This window comes from Hyla sarda, chromosome 7 (genome assembly GCF_029499605.1).
Source record: "Hyla sarda isolate aHylSar1 chromosome 7, aHylSar1.hap1, whole genome shotgun sequence".
Taxonomy (NCBI): domain Eukaryota; kingdom Metazoa; phylum Chordata; class Amphibia; order Anura; family Hylidae; genus Hyla; species Hyla sarda.
The window spans coordinates 152,976,575-152,997,026 of NC_079195.1; the positions used below are offsets into that span (position 1 = coordinate 152,976,575).

The 20,452-nt window shown below is 43.7% G+C and overlaps 1 protein-coding gene and 1 long non-coding RNA gene across 4 annotated transcripts in view; one reads left to right on the forward strand and one right to left on the reverse strand.

Moving 5' to 3' along the window:
* Nucleotides 1-1,455, forward strand: part of LOC130282592 (uncharacterized) — a 140,835-nt gene extending 139,380 nt beyond the window's left edge. For both annotated transcript variants that reach the window (XR_008846464.1, XR_008846465.1), the window contains exon 3: nt 840-1,455. This is a non-coding gene — a long non-coding RNA (uncharacterized LOC130282592). The remainder of the gene's footprint in view (nt 1-839) is intronic.
* PRXL2A (peroxiredoxin like 2A) overlaps nt 1-20,452 on the reverse strand; it is a 125,830-nt gene that overhangs the window by 104,337 nt on the left and 1,041 nt on the right. The window lies entirely within an intron of this gene.

The window sequence follows — 20,452 nt, forward strand, 5'->3', positions numbered from 1 at the left end:
ACTTCGATTCTGCATGAACCTCGCGGCTCGGCAGTTGCTGACTTTAGCCTGCATAAATTAGTTCAGTTTTAAGGTGCTCTGGTGGGCTGGAAAAGATGGATACAGCCCCTAGGACTGTATCCACCTTTTCCAGCCCACGGAGCACCTGAAAGCTGAACTAATTTATGCAGGCTAAAGTCAGCAACCGCTGAGCCGCGAGGTTCGTGCAGAATCAAATCACTGTAACTTCGCTCATCTCTACTTAGGACCAGTGTGAAGCAAATACAGAAAGGACCCTGTAATGTGAATTATGCTACTGTTTAAGTGTTCTTGAACTAAAGGCAACATCAGAAAGCTGTAACCATTAAAGAGGTTGTACAAAGCAAAAATTTTATGTGGCCTAAAAAAAAAAAATTTAATCTTGCTTGATTGCTGCTCAGAAATTCCCTGGCTGCAACAGTGATGCAACCTTAGCCAGTGATTGGCTGAGCAGCTACATCCTTGCGTCAAGATCAAAATTAGGAAGTGCTGAGCAGCAGGACCAGCTAGCGTCAGAATATTAGTAGCGGAGGATGGTGGCAGCTAAGGACAGGTTTGTATACCGTATGTATTTTGTCCAGCATGGCCACCTCTAGATTTTCCCCTTTTAATATTTAGTACCCTGTATGAGAATTGTAACTACCAAGCATATTGTGCCTCTCTACTGTAAAGATGGAGAGTAAATTCTGTACTTTAACCCATCTTGGTCTACGAATGCCACCTCTATCACACACCTAGATTGACACAGATAGTGCAAGCTTTACATTAACTAAACTGATGACTCGTACCAGACACTCCCTAATTCCTGTTTCCACTTACAGCTCAAGGGCATTAAGCAGTGCTCCTTCATGAATATCAATGATGAAATTGTAATGAATCCTTCATACTATTATGATACAGCATGCAGATATCAGCTTCAACAGATCTGGTGAACGACTGACTTCCTCAAAATATTAAAAGCTCTATTGATGGAAAAGGGAACTCTTATTGACAACTATTGCAGTAAAGGATCTATTGTTTCGTCCAGTATTTTTCTTATCAAACCTATCATGTTTTGCATCCACTTCCAATTATTAAACAATAAAGAAATAAGTCAGACTATGGTGAAAGCCACATAGAATACTGTGCACAGTACTGAGCACCAGTGTACAAGAAAGATATAGTGGAGCTGGAGAGGGTTCAAAGACGGGTAACCAGGGTAATACGGGGAATGGGAGGACTACAGTACCAAGAAAGATTAGCAAAATTAGGGTTATTTAGTTTAGAAAAAAGAAGACTTGGGGGAGACCTAATAACTATGTATAAATACATCAGGGGACAGTACAGAGATCTCTCCCATGATCTATTTATACCCAGGACACTCTCTAACAAGGGGGCATCCTCTACGTTTAGAGGAAAGAAGGTTTCTACACCAGCACAGACGGGTGTTCTTTACTGTAAGAGCAGTGAGACTGGAATTCTCTCCCGGAGGAGGTAGTCATGGTGAACTCTGTAAAAGAGTTCCAAAGGGGCCTGGATGCATTTTTTGAGAATAACAACATTACCGGTTATGTATACTAGATTTATAGGGACAGAATGTTGATCCTGGGATTTATTCTGACTGCCATATTTGGAGTGGGGAAGAAATTTTTACATCTAGTATGAGGGGTTTTTGCCTTCCTCTGGATCAACTCAGTAGGGACTCATTAGGGTTATAGGTTGAACTTGATGGACTCTGGTCTTTTTTCAACCTTATCAATTATGTTACCATGTTACCTCACCACCATGCACCATGCTCTTTTTTTATTTATTTTTTATTTTGTTATGGGCTAATTCCATGTGTGACCTACACGACAGGTGACACAAAATAAAAACTTTTTTAGTTCTCCCATCTAGGTTTTATTAAATGAGCAAGAGTTTGTATTGTAAATAAACCAGTAACTATTCAATATGTGCCTGCACACAGGAACTTCTGCTTACTCACTGTGTTATTAACAAAAGTAAATAAAACAAAACTGTGACCTACACAAAATGGAAATTCCACTCATATAGACAATACTTTTTCAGTATATCTGCTCATTTGTTGAGCAAAAAAATCAATGACGCACGCTGAATCATTCACAAATAATGTACGTTACAACTACAAATACAACATTTTGAATGTTAACTGAAGAATTGGATTAAATACGGTAACAAAAGCAACTGTGACCTACTTATCAAACTGTGACCCCAGTCATCCGGTGCATGGAGTGAACTTCACTATGTGCCAGTACAAAGGCTGTGTGCAGGTTATTGCACCCAGATTTCATGACAGTTGCGCTTTAAGATTCCCAAAGAGTTAAGGGAATATCTACAAATCCCCCATTCAATTTGATGTGCGGCACCATAATAAAAGTGCCGCACATCATGGGTGGTAGGTGATAGTTATAAAAAAAAATAAAAAAAACTTTGACAAACTCTGTGCTTGGTGGAAACAAAGAGCTACGATGTTGTGCCAGGAACCTGACATGTTATTAAAAAAATGGAATTCACTTCTATGTAGAGTTATTGATTTTCATGGGCATGAAGACAGTAGATGACAATGCAATAAAATGCCCAAAAAAGTTTACAACAAATGATGGCTATACAAAGAAGGCAGACAGCATACAGGAAACTGATTGAAACAATTTATATAAAAAGAAACCTATCATCTTTCTAATTTTTGACCCATCAAGTGCTGTCCTATTAGGGAACCTAGGTATATATGTAGAGTGTAACTCATGTGTAGCTTAAATCCAGTAGTGTAGTTCATGTACAGGAAGTATGCATCACATTAATCTAATCACGTATTTCTACTAACTCCAGAGCCTTTCTAAACTTAGTATACAATTGAAAAGGGCTCCGGAGAAACCCGAAAAGGTATTTTGTGTATCCAATAAGAAGGAGAAGTAGAAGTCATTCCTTTATATTTCCCATTCCTTTTGAATAGAAACATAGAATGTGTCGTCAGATAAGAACCATTTGGCCCATCTAGTCTGCCCAATATTTCTGAGTAATATAAATAGTCCTTGCCAAATCTTATATAAACGATAACCTTATGCCTATCCCATGCATGCTTAAAGGGGTAATCCACCATAAGGTGATTTTAGTACATACCTGCCAGACCGTAATGGATATACTTAGGAAAGATCTGTGCTTTTCTAGGAGCTAAATGGCTATGTTGTAAGATTACCATAATGCTGTAGCTATATTTTTGTGAACTGGGTATTTTCTTTTGGATTTCATTCTCTCAAACTACACATCCCATAGTTCCTTGTTTGTAAGTTTGAAGTCACTTTCCTCCCTGAGTAATTTTGTATGCTATTAAAAATAAACATTAGGGCAAAAATCACAAAAGAACTGCGAGACCACCGTCACACATAGGTACAGACACTATATTATGAACTACACTAAACTTTACAGCCCCTGTAACATAGTCAAATAAAAAATTCCTGGAATACCCCCTTTAAACTTTAAAATTTGCAGTGCCACTTCTGCAGGAAGGCTATTCCATGCATCCACTATTCTTTCAGTAAAGAAGTCTTCCTCATATTAGTTTTAAAGGGGTACTCAACCCTTTTATTCAACTGGACACAGAAAGTTAAAACAGATTTGTAAATTACTTCTATTTAAAAATCTTAATCCTTCCAGTACTAATACTCCAAAAAACATCCTGCAGGATAAAACCATTGCAGGGAAGATAAACTCTAGTATCTAATAAATACTATTAACTCCGAACAAAAATATATGAAGATGTAACAAGTAAATCTTTATTAACAAAAGATACACACTGTCACGATTCGGCTGGCTGGAGGTGGATCCTCTGTGCCAGAGAGGGATTGGCGTGGACCTTGTCGGTGGACCGGTTCTAAGTTGCTACTGGTATTCACCAGAGCCCGCCCCAAAGCGGGATGGTCTTGCAGCGGCGGTAGCAACCAGGTCGTATCCACAGGCAACGGCTCAACCTCTCTGACTGCTGAGATAAGCGCGGTAAAAGGGAGTAGACAAGAGCAAGGTCGGACGTAGCAGAAGGTCAGGGCAGGCAGCAAGGATCGTAGTCAGGGGCAACGGCAGGAGGTCTGGAACACAGGCTAGGAACACACAAGGAAACGCTTTCACTGGCACAATGGCAACAAGATCCGGCGAGGGAGTGCAGGGGAAGTGAGGTATAAGTAGGGAGTGCACAGGTGAGGATACTGATTAGGCCTGCTGCGCCAATCAGTGGCGCAGTGGCCCTTTAAATCGCAGAGACCCGGCGCGCGCGCGCCCTAAGGGGCTGGGCCGCGCGCGCCGGGACAACACAGATGGGGAACGGGCCAGGTACGGGAGCCGAGATGCGCATCGCGAGCGGGCGCGTCCCGCATCGCGAATCGCATCCCGGCTGGGAGCAATATCGCAGCGCACCCGGTCAGCAGGTCTGACCGGGGCCCTGCAAATAAGCGAACGCTGAGAGCGCTCCGGGGAGGAGCGGGGACCCGGAGCGCTCGGCGTAACACACACATTTAAAAACATATAAAATAAGTAATGGCACAAGATGATAATACCAATGAAGGGAATGTGCCTGGGGCCGTTAATGGATAGCAATATATATAGGTATAAGTAAACTGATACACTAATACATGTAAACAATCAGTATGCCTTGAGGTAGTACAATAATGGTAAAGTGCATAAGTAAATAAAGTCCAGTATCGAATAAGTACAAAGGATCTTTGCCACCCCTACATATGTTTTGCTCCATCGAGCTTCCTCAGGGGGCATCCTTCCAGTACTTATCTACTGTATGCTCCACAGGAAGTTATTTTCTCTTTGAATTTCCTTTCTGTCCGACCACGGTTCTCTCTGCTGACACCTCTGTCCATGTCAGGAACTGTCCAGAGCAGGAGAGGTTTGCTATGGGAATTTGCTCCGACTCTGGAAAGCTCCTGACAAGGACAGAGGTGTCAGCAGAGAGCACTGTGGTCAGACAGAAAGGAAATTCAAAAATAAAAGAACTTCCTCCGGAGCAAACAGCAGCAAGATTTTTTTTTTATTTAATTTACAAATATGTTTAACTTTCTGGCACCAGTTGATAAAAGAAAAAAAATATTTTCCAGTGGAGTACCCCTTCAAACCTTCGCCCCTCTAATTTAAAACAAACTCATTTTTTTTCTTTTAAATATGCTCTTTACAGTGTGTATTTTCTTCATGTTTTAAAATGTTTCCTCATATTCCGTCTGTCTCGTCTTTCTCCCAAGTTATACATGTTAGGTCCTTTAACATTTGCTGGTAAGTTTTATCCTGCAACCCATAGCCTAGTTTAGTAGATCTTCTTTGAACTTTCTCCAAAATATCTATATCGTTCTGTAGATACTGTCTCCAGCACTGCACACAATACTTCAAGTGTGGTCTCACCAGTGCCCTGAACAGTGGCATGAGCTCTTCCCTTCCCTACTGCTAATACCGCTTCCTATACACCCAAGTGGAGTGTGAGTGAACTTTGGAAAATTTTGGTTCGCTGGACTCACCCAACTTTTCAGAAATATCAAGTCCGGCTCGGTTTGACTCAAACTGGCAGTAAAATAAGCCCCTAAACACATTTATAACACTGCCTAACAGCTTTAAACCCCTTTCTAATACTGTTAGGAATGTACTCAAGTGGTTCTAAAGTGTTTTTAACCCATGTTAACTATTACAGTTCGCCCATTTTTAAGGCTTATTCATACCAAAATAAAGCGGCATAAAGTATCCCTGGTTGTCAGTAGATGCCTGCCGATGTTAATATGAACACAGAGGCATTAGAAGACGCAGTGGCTTTTTCCAAGCGTGTCAAAAATTATCAATTTTTTTTGTGGTTGATGTGTTGTGTATGTGTAGGCCTAGTTGGAAGTAGGGCGATTGCGGATTGGTCTTACTTGTAGTAGCCAGTGTACAGCAGTTATGACAATAGCATACAGCAGGAGATGGCAGACTCGTAGTAGCAGGAAGGTGGTGATTTTTAAATTATATTTGAAAAAGTTTCAATGAAGATTTTTAATTTTGTAAATTAAAATACAAAATTAAATTATATGGTTCCTGGACTGGTGATGCTGACATGCATAGGTTGTGTATGTGTAGACCTGGCAGAAACTACTAGCAGAGCATGTCATAGTGGCTTGAATTTGTAGTAGTTTGCGTAAAGCAGCAGGTTGAGACACCTTTAAAATTAATTCAAATTTGGCCAGCCAGGTGACCCTGGCCTGGCTGGCTGGAGGGAGGTTGCAATAGAAACCTTCAGTATGTCACAGTGGTTTCCTGGAGGAAGTTGTAGTAGCCTGCTTACAGCAGCAGGTTGAGAAAACTTTAAAATCAATTTGAACCAGGCCCCAGCCAGCCAGGCCGCCCAGGCCTGGCTGGAAGTGGCAGGTTTACCCAAAAAATCTATTTAAATTTGGCCAGCAGCCCTAGTTGGGAGCAGGGTGTTTTCAATAAAAAACAAACAAACAATCTCCTTCTCCTTTCTTTCATGAAGCAATTGTTATGTCTCCTCTCCTGGGATCTGAGGAAGAGGGGGTCCCACCCCTTGAAACACGTAGTCCACAGCGCTTTTAATACATTTTTATTTAATAGTTTTCACTGTCCGACTCGGTATTTGCCAAATATCACTGGGAGAGCGCCAAGCGGATCACTACTTTTCTCCTGCATTCTGCAAGCTTAAACTGGAATTCTCCTGACCGCCCTGAGGACTTCAGAGACAGGCATGATCCAGGCAGCACCTCGGCTACTCACCCAGAGATTGGGGATTCAAGCTTCAGTAGGTGTTATGCTCTGAGCAGAACACCATCAGGTTAGCATAACCTTATCATTGCTAGTGGTAACCCCTTGTATATCGGAATAACAGCACATGATTGTGCTTTTGTCTGATTTTTCATTTTTTTTCACACAAGGTTCTATCCACAACTCTAAGTCTACAAGAACCTACAGTAATCTATCTGCCATTTCTAGGGGGCTCTGTGTCAGTGGCATTGTAACAGTCCAGGCCTGAGTTTGTTTAACAGACAATTTACAAATATCAGAGTTTAAAAATGCAATCTCCTGCTTTAGTAAGGAGAACTGTCTACAGATCAGACAGCATACAAACCTCAAAATACACTTCTGACTTTGGCTCAAAAACTGCAGTGGCAATTTTCAAAAATAACACCAGAAAAACCTTTCTGGAAACCTAGCCTTTACTGTTTAGGGCAGAGATTCCCAATCGGGGTGCCGAGGGATTTTGCAGTGAATTTTTTTAAAAGTTTTTTTTTCATTTCCCGCCCCAGCCTGCGCGCCTGTGACTCACGGCGCCGCAGGGGGAAGGGAAGCGTACATGCGTACTGCACACACAGCATCCCCCTGCGGCGCAGTAAGCCGAAAATGGTGCCGAAGATGCTGTGGAACTGAAATGGTGGGAAGATGCCGTGGAACTGCAAGCTGTGCCCCGTGTCGGCTTGCTTAAGGTACTGTACCCTTTCCAACCCTCTGTTACCCACCCGTCACCCATGTCCACCCCACCCCGTCACCCATGTCCACCCAGTCACCCATTCCCCTCCCTTCATTCATGTCCACCCTGCTGTCATTCATGTTCGCCTTGTCTACCCCTGTCACCCATGTTCACCTCCCCTGTCCACCCCCCAGTATACCCCCCAGTCTACCGTCACCCATGTCCATCCCTCTATTCACCTCTGTCCCTTTGTCACCCCTCTTTTACCCCCCTTGCCATCCTTGTCCACCCCCGTCACCCCTGTTCCCCCCTTCTCCCATGTCCACCGCCTGTCCCCCCTGTCCATCCCTCTGTCACCCATGTTCCCCCCCCCCCCCCATCCACCCCTCTGACCACCCCCCCAGTCTACCCTTCTGTCACCCATGTCCACCCCTTATTCCCCTCTCTGTCCCTTTGTCACCCGTCCACCCCTTTTACCCCCTTGTCACGCCTGTCACCTCTGACCCCCCGTCACCCCCCGTCTCCCATGTTCATTCCCATGTTAACCCCCCAGTCTACCCCATCACCCATATCCACACCCCTATTCACCCCTTGTTCACTCCTGTCACCTTTTAACCCCCTTGTCATACTTGTCCATCCCCCTTGTCTCCCATATCCATCCCCCTTGTCTCCCATATCCATCCCCCCTGTCATCCATGGCCACCCCTGTCACCCACGTCCCCCCCACCGGGCAACCCTCTGACCACCCCCCCAGTCTACCCCTCTGTCAACCATGTACACCCCCTATTCACCCCTCTGACCCCGTTACCCCTATTCACGCCCCGTCTCCCTTGTCTACCCCCTGTCACCCATGTTCAACCCCCCCTGTCCACCCCCCAGTCTACCCCGTCACCCATGTCCACCCCCCCATTCACCCCTCTGTCACCCCTCTTTTACCCCCCTTGTCATCCTTGTCCACCCCCCTGTCACCCCTGTTCACCCCCCCGCCCCCTGTCTCCCATGTCCACCCCCCTGTCATCCATGTCCACCTTGCTCACCCCTCTGTCACCCCTGTCCATCCCTCTGTCACCCAGGTTCCCCCCCATCCACCGCTCTGACCACCCCCCAGTCTACCCGTCACCTCTGTCCCTTTGTCACCCCTGTCCACCCCTCTTTTACCTCCCTTGTCACGCCTGTCCACCCCCGTCTCCCATGTCCACCCCCCTGTCTCCCATGTCCACCCCCCGTCTCCCATGTCCACCCCCCCGTCTCCCATGTCCACCCCCCCGTCTCCCATGTCCACCCCCCCGTCTCCCATGTCCACCCCCCGTCTCCCATGTCCACCCCTAATCTACCCCCTGTCACCCATGTCCACACCCCTATTCACCTATCACCCCTTTAAATCCCCTTGTCATCCTTGTCCATCCCCCTGTCTCCCATGTCCACCCCCTGTTCACCCCTCTGACCCCCTGTTACTCCTCTGACCCCTGTTCACGCCCCATCTCCCTTGTCTACCCCGTCACCCATGTTCACCCCCCCTGTCCACCCCAGTCTACTCCCTGTCACCCCATGTCCATCCCCCCTATTCACCCCTTTGTCACCCCAGTCCACCCCTCTTTTACCCCCTTGTCACCCTCCTGTCATCCATGTTCACCTTGGCCACCCCCCCCCCTATCCACCTCTCTGTCACCCCTGTCCATCCCCCTGTCACCCATGTTCACTCTCCATTGTCCACCCCTGACCACATCCTTATTACCAATGTCCTCCCCTATTCATCCTTCCGTCCCTTTGTCACCCCTGTCCACCCCTCTGTTACCACCTTGTCACGCCTGTCCACCCATCTGTCACCCCCTACACCACCTGTCACCCATGTTCACTCTTCTACACCTCTCTACCTACCAATTACACTCCTCTACACCGCTCTGTCACACATGTACATCCCTCTGCCACCCCCTACGCCCCCTATCACCCATGTACACTCTTCTATACCCCTGTACAACCCTTTGTCACCAATGTACGCTCATTTACACCCCTCTGCCACCCATGTACACTCCTCTACACACTTCTGTCATCCCCTACGCCCCTCTGTCACCCATCTACACTCCGCTACACCTCTCTGACATCCATGCACACTCCTCTTTACCATCTGTCACCCCCTACACCCCTCTGTCACCCATGTATGCCCCTCTGTCACCCATGTACACCCCCTACGCCCCTCTGCCACCCATGTACACTCTTCTACACCCATCTGTCACCCATGTACACCCCTGTCACCCATGTACACTCCTCTACACCCTCTGTCACCCCAAAGCCCCTCTGTCACCCCTGCACACCCCTCTGTCACCCATGTACACTCCTCTAAACCCCTCTGCCACCCATGAACACTCCTCTAGACCCCTCTGCCACCCATGTACACTCTTCTACACCCCTCTGTCACCCATGGGAAAAAAAAGTGTGGAGCCTAGTAGGTTTGTTTTGCAGGTTTAATGGTGAAGAATTGTGGCTGGAAGAAATTGTCATGATGACGCAGACCAGATGGAGAAGAAAAGAAGACGTCATTTGTGAGTTGCTGTCTAAAGCAGCACTTTAATATACATACCCACAGATAAATAGATAGTGGTTTTTTTTTGCTCGTCAACCTTGGTTGGGGTGCCCCGCAAAATTTTTTCTTTCGGAGGGGTGCCCCAAGCTGAAAAAGGTTGGGAAACACTGGTTTAGCGTTCACTGTTTGCAGGAAAAAGTGTACTTTTTAATAGTACCATTTTTTTAACCACAAAATTGATAAAGGGTTTTTCCGGTAGAGGGTTTTCTTTTAATGAAGCTGCCCAAGCTGTTAGCTTTAAAAGAAATAAAAAATACTCACCTTTTACAGTTCCCTGTTGCCTCCAGTATGGTGTGGATCCATAAATTGCTGATCAGTACCTACCTCAGTCAGTAATTTGCTGAGGAGCAATTGACATATTTGGCCAACTCCGGTTGGGCTCTTTGTCCTGGTGCTGGGGCCCAATATGTCACATTGTTACTCAGCGTATCACTGGCTGAGGCAAGACACCACTGCAGTGAGTAATTGGCTGTGTGGCACTTGAACGCCCAGAATCCGGTAGAAGAGAGCTCCGGAGAAGGGGAGCAGCATTAGCAGAGGGAGCAGGAGAGCACAGAGGACATCTGTACAAAAAAAAAAAAAAAAATCCCTTCCATGGGATTACCCCTTTAGGTTATTGTAAAATCCTAAAAATTAATTGTGGGGTAGAGTGGGTAAAATGGTAATTTTGCCATCTTTTGCAGGTTTTAGTTTTACAGCATTTACTGCATTTAATGTTAACTTTATTCCACAAATGTATATTGTTTCTGTTATTTTTTACTACAAGGAAAAAATAAGAACAACATTGCTTTGCATTGCAATATTCTGCTTGCTATAACTTTTAGTTCTTCTCACCTTGTACAGAAGTGTTTGTAGCTACAATGACGTGAAACACTTTAATGTCCTAAATCACACAGGATGATGACACCTGGAATATTAACATTAACCCAATGAACCCAATGGGATCACCTGCTCTAGAACTGGATGCTGATTACTACTATTTTTGTAGACGGTTTGTTAAGCCCACGTGTGGATATCCACCAACTCCACAATAGACAATTCACATTAGAAAATGTGGGCTACATATAATTCTTTGAAAAAAATTCAGGCACTCTCTGTTAGATGATTCATTCTTTTTTCGTTTATTCCGAACATTCTGACAAAAAATCTTAATCCTTTCAGTACTTATGAGCTTCTGAAGTTAAGGTTGTTCTTTTCTGTCTAAGTGCTCTTTGATGACACGTGTCTCGTGAACCGCCCATTTTAGAAGAGGTTTGCTATGGGGATTTGCTTCTAAACTGGGCGGTTCCCGAGACACGTGTCCTCAGAGAGCACTTAGGCAGAAAAGAACAACCTTAACTTCAGAAGCTCATAAGTACTGAAAGGATTAAGATTTTTTAATAGAAGTAATTTACAAATCTGTTTAACTTTCTGGAGCCAGTTGATATATAAAAAATTTTTTTTTCCTGGATAACCCCTTTAACCTCTGTTGTATGCCAATTGAGGGAAGAGATGCTATTCTGGAGTATCTTGATGAAAATAAGTGTATGGCACCATATCAGCATGGGTTTATGAAGGATCAGTCCTTAACCCCTTAACCCCCAGAGGACAAAGGGCTTACGGGAATAACGTGAGTGCAGGAACTGCACTCCCTTCATAGACTGTGGGTCCCAACTTCTTTCAGCAGCCAGGGACCCGCCAGTAATGGCGGACATCAGCGATCGTGCTGATGTCTGCCATAAACCCCTCAGATGCCGTAATCCTTACTGATCACAGCATCTGTGGCGGTTCCGGTAGCTGATCTGATCGCCCGCGGCACGGCCACGGAGGATCAGATCGGCTAAGATGGCGGCCAGAGGTCCCCTCACCTGCCTCCTGCTGCCATGATGGGGTCTTCCTCTCTGGTCTGCCATCAAGCAGACCAGAGAAGTAGATCACAGATAACACTGATCAGTGCTATGCCTATGCATAGCACTGATCTGTATCTGCAATCTAAAGATTGCAATATATAGTCCCCTGTGGGGAAAAAAAAAAGTTTTTGAATAAGCCCCTCCCCAATAAAAAATGTAATTCCTCTCATTTCCTATAAAAAAAATAAAGTGTATACATTTTTTTTTTTTTTATAAATTAACATATTTGTTATCGCCAGGTGCATAAATATCTGGTTCATAAAAACATTATGTCAATGATCCTGTACAGTGAACGGCGTAAACATAAAAAAAAAGTTACAAAATACAGATTTTTAATCACATCATATATTAGAAAGAAATTAATTAAAGGGGTACTCCGCCCCTAGACATCTTATCCCCTATCCAAATGGATAGGGGATAAGATGTCAGATCACCGCGGTCCCGCTGCTGGGGACCCCCGGGATCACCGCTGCAGCACCCCGCTGTCATTACTGCACAGAGCGAGTTCGCTCTGTGCCTAATGACGGGCGATACAGGGGACGGAGCAGCGTAACGTCATGGCTTCGCCCCTCGTGACATCACGGCCCACCCCTTAATACAAGTCTATGGCAGGGGCGTGACGACCGCCACGCCCCCTCCAATAGACTCATATTGAGGGGGCGGGCCGTGACATCACGAGTGGCAGGGCCGTGACGTAACGATGCTCCGGCCCCTATACTGCCCGTCATTATGTGCAGAGCAAACTCGCCCTGTGCAGTAATGACAGCGGAGTGCCGCAGTGACAATCTCGGGGGTCCCCAGCAGCGGGACCGCGGCGATCTGACATCTTATCCCCTATCCTTTGTATAGGGGATAAGATGTCTAGGGGCAGAGTACCCCTTTAAAAGCAATAAAAATAAAAAAGACAAGGATGGTACCAACAAAAACTACTGATCACAATGCAAAACAACATCCCCGTATACGGAAAAATAAAAAAAAGTTATAGGGCTCAAAAAAGACAATTTTAAATATATAAATTTTGTTCAATAAAGTTTGGCTTCTCATAAAAGTAGAGGAATATTAGAAAAACTAACCTCTTGGGGACGCAGGGCATACCTGTACGCCCCGCTCCCGCGATATAACGCAGAGTCACGCAGTGACCCTGCGTCATATCGGGTCGGTCCCAGTGGCAAACGGTAGCCGGGACCCGTGGCTAATACCGGACATCCCCGATCGTGGTGATGTTCGGTATTAACCCCTTAGACGAGGCGATCAAATTTGAGCAATCGACCACCAATAACACTGACATAGCATTGATCAGTGCTGGCAATCAGTGTAATGCATGTTATAGTCCCCTATAACATTGCAAAAAAATTTGAAAAAAAAAAGTTAATAAAGATGATTTAAACCCTTCCCTAATAAAAGTTTGAATCACCCCCCTTTTCCCATTTAAAAAAAATAAATAAACTGCGTAAATAAAAAGAAATATAAACATATGTGGTATTGCCACGTGTCCAAAATAGCGTATTTTTGGTCACTTTTTTTATACCATAAAAAAAAAAAAAAAAAGCGATCAAAAAGTCTGAACAAAAATGGTACCAATAAAAACTTTAGATTATGGTGCAAAAAATTAGCCCTCATACATCCCCGTATGCAGAAAAATAAAAAGTTATAGGGACAGTTATAGAGGAGATTTTTCCTGCATGTAGTTATGATTTTTTCCAGAAATAAGACAATATCCAACCTATATAAGTAGGGTATCATTTTAATCGTATGGGCCTACAGAATAAAGAGAAGGTGTCATTTTTACCGAAAAACCCCAAATTTACAAAATGGCGTTTTTTTTTCTTAAATTTTGTCGCACAATTATTTTATGGGGGTTTTGCCCTAGATTTTTGGGTAAAATGACAGATGTCATTACAAAGTAGTATTGGTGGCACAAAATAAAGCCCTCATATCAGTCAGTAGGTGCAAAATTTTAAAAGGTGAGGAGGAAAAAAACAAAAGTGTAAAAACGGAAAAACCATGAGACCCCAAGGGGTTAAATTCGGTATCATTTTAATCACATTGACCTACAGAATAAACATACAATATTTTAACCATAAAGTTCACTGCATAAAAACAAAACCCCAAAATGTTGCAAAATTGCAGTTTTCTCTTCAATTTTACCTCACAAACAATACTTTTTTTTTTTGTTTCGCCGTACATTTTATGGTAAAATGAAATGTGTCAATACAAAGAACAATTGCTCATGGAAAAAACAAGCCCTCATATGGATCTGTAGGAATAAAAATGCTAAATTGGAATGTTCCTGTGTCCCAAGGGCAAAATGGGCTGTGTCCTTGAGGTGTTAAAGTGGGGCCTGGCTTGGAATATACTTAGGCAAGTCCATCAGAAGAAGCGCAGTTGACGCCAAGTACCAGCAGGATGGCCACATCTCCCGAGGATCTGAAGAAGGACCAGTAGGTCATGCTTGCTGCATTTTTCCCACATTGACCAATAGTTTATAAGGGGGCCAGGCCGGTTTAGTGTACAGGGCGTTATGTTAATTTTATTATTAGTATGGAGTTTTTAATTTCAGATTACTTAAAAGTCACAAATTTATTTAACAAAAACGATATGAAAAAGTGGGCATGGCCTAAATTTTCAGTTTTGGACCAAAATTTCCCTTTCGGTGCATCCCTAGTAATAATGTTACACTTAATGGATATTAGATTTATACGGACAGAACGTTAATCTAGGGATTTATATATGGTTGCCATAATTGGAGTTTGGAAGGAATTTTCCCCATGGTATGGAGCAATTAGCTTCATCCTCATAAGGGTTTTTTGCCTTCCTCTGGATCATCTCAGCAGGGACTCATTACAGATATAGGTTGAACTTGATGGACAAGTGGATAACTTCATCAGATAGAAATACCCCTTTAACTTTTTCAGCAATCTGTGCTATGGTAGCTTCTTTATGACATTAGACTTGACAAGGCCCATGGCTAGGGGCTAGCTTTTTGTGAACTGGTATTTCCTGTTTTGACTTTTCTTTTTCGCCTACAAATCTCTTTTCAAAAGTCCAATGGCGCTCCTTCCCTTCTGAGCCCTGTAGTGCGCCCGCAGAGCACTTTACATCCACATATGGGGTATTTCCATACATATCAAAAGAAACATATATAAAGGGGTGTTGTTAAAATATAACATTTATTCAAGTGTATTTAAAAGCCACCTGATAGAAAAGTTACAAATACCCAAAAGTTAGTGGAGACAAAAAAGAAGTCCCTCAAAACGCCAATCTCCAGGAGTATTATATATTATAATATAGGAAATATTATAAGAAAAGACTATCTGTACACTCGTTATGGAAATGCGGTGTGCACATAATCTGGAAAGCAATATAGAACAAATGCATGCGTCCCCAGCGCCTTTCTGTCCGCATGCATAAATATTGCTAGCATGGGGATGTCCTCAGGGGAACCCTCTGTACCACCAGATCAGTAAGTATTGTAGTCAACAACAATTATTATTACAATGTATAATGCCAAAATGTATCTGCAAGATCAGATGCACATTGCGTCACTTAGCCACAGGATCATCCAATCAGGATCCAATAGGGGCAGCCATGTATTAAGGCATAGATCCCACAGTTTGCATAGTAAATCCAACTCATGACGCTGAGCTATGTGGCCAACAGAGTCCTGCAGTGGCAGGCTACTGAGTGCGTGTCTCATAGTTTCTGTGTGACTCGTGGTGAATCCGGCATATATTAATGCATGCGGACAGAAAGGGGAACGCGTGTATTTGTTCTATATTGCTTTCCAGATTATATGCACACCGCATATCCATAAGGAGTGTACATTATCACTACAGTGACAATAGTCCTTTCTTATATTTCCTCTATAAATATACTCCTGGAGATTGGAGTTTTGAGGGACTTATCTTTTGTCTCCACTAACTTTTGGGTATTTGCACCTTTTCTATCTGGTGGCTTTTAACTCCTTAACGACGCAGGACATATAATTAAGTCCTGCGCCGGCTCCCGTGATATAACGCGGGGTCACGCGGTGACCCTGCTTCATATTGGGTCGGTCCCAGCGGCCATCAACGGCTGGGACCCATGGCTAATACCGGACATCACCGATCGCGGTGATGCCCAGTATTAACCCTTCAGACCTGGCGATCAAAGTTGACCGCCGCGTGTGAAGTGAAACCGAAAGTATCCCGGCAGCTCAGTCGTGCTTTTCAGGACCACAGCAGTGAAATCGCGGCATCCCGAACAGCTTGCAGGACACCAGGAGGATCCCTACCTGCCTCGTGTATGTCCGATCCCCGAATAACTGCTCCGTGCCTGAGATCCAGGCAGGAGCAGTCGAGCAGCGATAACACTGATCAATGCCATGCTATGGCTATTAGCTATAACATTGCAAAAAAAAAAAAGGGGGTCAATAAATGTGATTTAACCCCTTCCCGAATAATAGTCAGAATCACCCCCCTTTTCTCATAAAAAAAAACTATGTAAATAAAAATAAATATAAACATATGTGGTAACACTGCTTGTGTAATTGTCCAAACTATAAAAATATCTCATTAATTAAACCGCACAATCAATGGCGTACAAGTAAAAAAATTCCAAAGTCCAAAATAGCGTATTTTTGGTAATTTTTTATACCATAAAATTTTTTTTATAAAAAGCGATCAAAAAGTCAGATCAAAACAAAAATGGTACCAATAAAAACTTCATAAAGTATTCATAAAGTTATAGGGGTCAGAAGATGACATTTTTAAACGTATACATTTTCCTGCATGTAATTATGATTTTTTCCACAAGTACGACCAAATCAAACCTATATAAGTAGGGTATCATTTTAAACATATGGACCTACAGAATAATGGTAATGTGTCATTTTTACCAAAAAATGCACTGCGTAGAAACGGAAGCCCCCAAAAGTTACAAAGTGGCATTTTTTCTTCAATTTTGTCGCAATGATTTTTTTTTTCCGTTTCGCCATGGATTTTTGGGTAAAATTACAAATTTCACTGCAAAGTAGAATTGGTGGAGCAAAAAATAAGTCATAATATGGATTTTTAGGTGGAAAATTGAAAGGGTTATGCTTTTTAGAAGGTAAGGAGGAAAAGACGAAAATGCAAAAAATGAAAAAACGCTGAGTCCTTAAGGGGTTAAATACGCTTGAATAAATGTTATATTTTAACGGCACCCCTTTATATATATTTTTCTTTTGATGCTTTAAGTGGTCTGTGGGGTTCACATCTGGCATTTGTGTAGCCTAAACTAAGTACACAATATATAGTATTTCCATATTCAGAAGAAATGGTGTTACAAATTTTGGGAGGCTTTTTTCCTATTGCCCTTTGTGAAAACAAAAACTTTGATGTAACTAGCTTTTTAGTAAAAAATCTAAATTTTTCATTTTCATGTCCAACTTTAACAAAAATGTGTCAAACACCTGTGGGGTGTTAAGGCTCATTACCCCTTGATACGTTCCGTGAGGGGTGTAGTTTCCAAAATGGGGTCACATGTGGGTGTTTTTTTTTTTTTTTTTTTTTTTTTTTTTTTGCATTTATGTCAGAACTGCTGTAACTATCAGCAACCCCTGTGCAAATCACCAGTTTAGGCCTCAATTGTACATGGTGCACTCTCACTCCTAAGCCCTGTTGTGCACCCACAGAGCACTTTACGTCCACATATGGGGTACTTCCATAATCAGGAGAAATTGTGTTACAAATTTTGGGGGTCTTTCTTTCCTTTTACCGCTTGTGAAAATGAAAAGTATGGGGCAACACCAGCATTTTAGTGTAAAAAAATAAATCATTTTTTTTACACTAAAATACTGGTGTAGACCCCAACTTTACATTTTCATATGGGGTAAAAGGAGAAAAAGCCCCCCAAAATTTGTAGTGTGATTTCTCCCGAGTACGGAAATACCACATATGTGGCATTAAACTGTTGCCTTGAAATATGACAGGGCTCTGAAGTGAGAGAGCGCCATGCGCATTTGAGGCCTAAATTAGGGATTTGCATAGGGACGGACCCGGATGCAAGCATTACACTTGCCTCCACCACCAAAAATACCCCATGGCAGTGTTTTCCAAACTGGGTGCCTCCAGCTGTTGCAAAACTCCCAGCATGTCTGGACAGTCAGTGGCTGTCCAACAATACTGGGAGTTGTTATATCGCAACAGTTGGAGGCTCTGTTTTGGAAACAGTGCCATACGAGACGTTTTTAATGCAGCTCAAGCTTGAAACGGTAAACTCGTTGTAAACCCCCACCCATGTGAGTGTACAGTTGCAAAACTACAACTCCCAGCATGCACTGACAGACCGTGCATGCTGGGTGTTGAAGTTATGCAACAGCTGGAGGCACACTGGTTGGGAAACACTGAGTTAGGTAACAGACTACTGCAGTGTTTCCACACCAGTGTACCTCCAGCTGTTGCAAAACTACAACTCCCAGCATGCACTAGCTGGAGGCACACGGGTTGGGAAACACTGAGTTAGGAAACAGACCCTAAGTCAGTGTTTCCCAACCAGTGTGCCTCCAGTTATTGCAAAACTAGAACTCTCAGCATTTATTGAAAGCTGAAGGACATGCTGGGAGTTGTAGTTATGCAACAACTGGAGAAAAGTTTGGAGACCACTGTGTAGTAGTGTCCAAACTGTGGCCCTCCAGATGTTGAAAAACTTCAACGCCAAGCATGCCCAGACTGCCCAGGCATGCTTGGAGTTGTAGTTCGGAAACATCTGAAGGGCCACATGTTGCCAAACTACAACTCCCTAACATCTGGAGGGCCACAGTTTGGACACCATTGTATAGTGGTCCCCAAACTGTGCCCTTCCAGATGTTGCAAAACTACAACTCCCAGCATGCCTGGACTGTCTGGGCATGCTGAGAGTTGTAGTTTTGCAACATCTGGAAGGGCACAGTTTTGAGACCACTGCATAGGGCATGCTGGGAGTTGTAGTCTTGCAACTCCTAGAAGGCAACAGTGAAGATCACTAACCAGTGATCTTCACTGCTGTCTCTGCCGCCGCAGCTTGCAGCCTTCTAACTGCTGCCGCTGGTAACCCCCTCCGCAGTCTGCTGCCGCAGGTCCCCACAGCCTGTTACCTCCGATCTCACCCCCCCATCGCCTTACTTAACGCTGCCACCGCCATCTTTCCCCGCACTCCCTGGGCTTCCATTGGCCGGCAGAGCGGGGGATCTCAACTTTAACCCCCCTTCCCGCCTCTGCCCTGCGATTGGCCGGTCAGTCCTGGTGGCAGCCCCTGGTCAGTCCTGGTGGCAGCCTCGGGCAGGGGCCGCTCCCGAGGAGAACCACTGCTCAGTACCAGAGATTGTGGAGAGGCCCCCAGGGGTCGGACCCCCCGCAATCTAAAACTCATCCCCTATCCGCTGTTTTTTTTTGTAATTTTAAGCATGAGACATCTCCTTTCAGACCCAGCAAAATAAAGGACTTCAGTTAAAAACCTGACTGACCCCATTAACTCCTTTCCACCTCAAGACGTATGGGTACATCCTGGGAAGGGGGATCAGCTACAAAGCAGGACGGTGACGTCATCCCGCTCAGTACCACGCGGCCCCTGGCTGGAATAAACAGTAAGGGTCCGCAGCTAATAGTCTGCAGCGGTGATCACCAGTGCACGGCTATTAGCCAGAAAGATCCCACAATCAAAGCTGATTGCTATGGGTGATCGGGACCACTGCATGGTATCGGTCACCTTAACTGACAGCTGGAGGGTCCCTACCTTCCTCCGTGCTGTCGGATCTTCTTTGAGTTGCTCAAGCCTGCTTTGGCAACAGAGCGCAGATGACACTGATTAATGTTGTGTAATAGTGTAATGTTTGAGAGATTCCATGTAATAGTCCCCTATGGGGACTAAAAAAGAATGTTTAAAAAAAAAAAAAAAAAAAAGTTATAAATGTGTATAACTCCTCCCCCCTAATACAAGTTTGAATCACCCCCTTTTCCCCCATTCTACAGATAAAATAATGTAAACATGTAAACCTACAAAATAAAGATAATGTGCCAAAAGTATTGCTTTATTCTAACTTTTACAAGCTTGTTTTTAATTTTAAATTTCTTATTAAAAAAAAATATTGACAACAAAGAATATTTTGTTTCTTATTTTCTACCCAAATCTTGTGGGAAAGGCAAAGCAGCAATGACGTTCTCGTCCTCATATCTGGCCTGATATCCCATCCTTAACATGTGTATTACAAGTCCCAATATTTTCAATAGCGATATCTACCGTACTTTACACTGTGGCAGGCATTTTGTCATGGATTTGAAATTCACAGTGGAGAAATAAAATAAGTGATGTCACAGGTAGGGTAGCCAGGATACAGATATGCTTCATTTTTCAGCCATATTCCCAAACTGTGGCAAAAACTATGAAAAAAAAACAACGCAAAAACTGTGGCAACTAGAGTGCAAATAACCTTCCCATACTCTGTAGCACATTTTTCTGGGAGCATGAACTTCGGGTTATAAATTGTATTTGAAGGAACATTTAATATTTTTTTGCTATTTTTATAATAAACTTTTA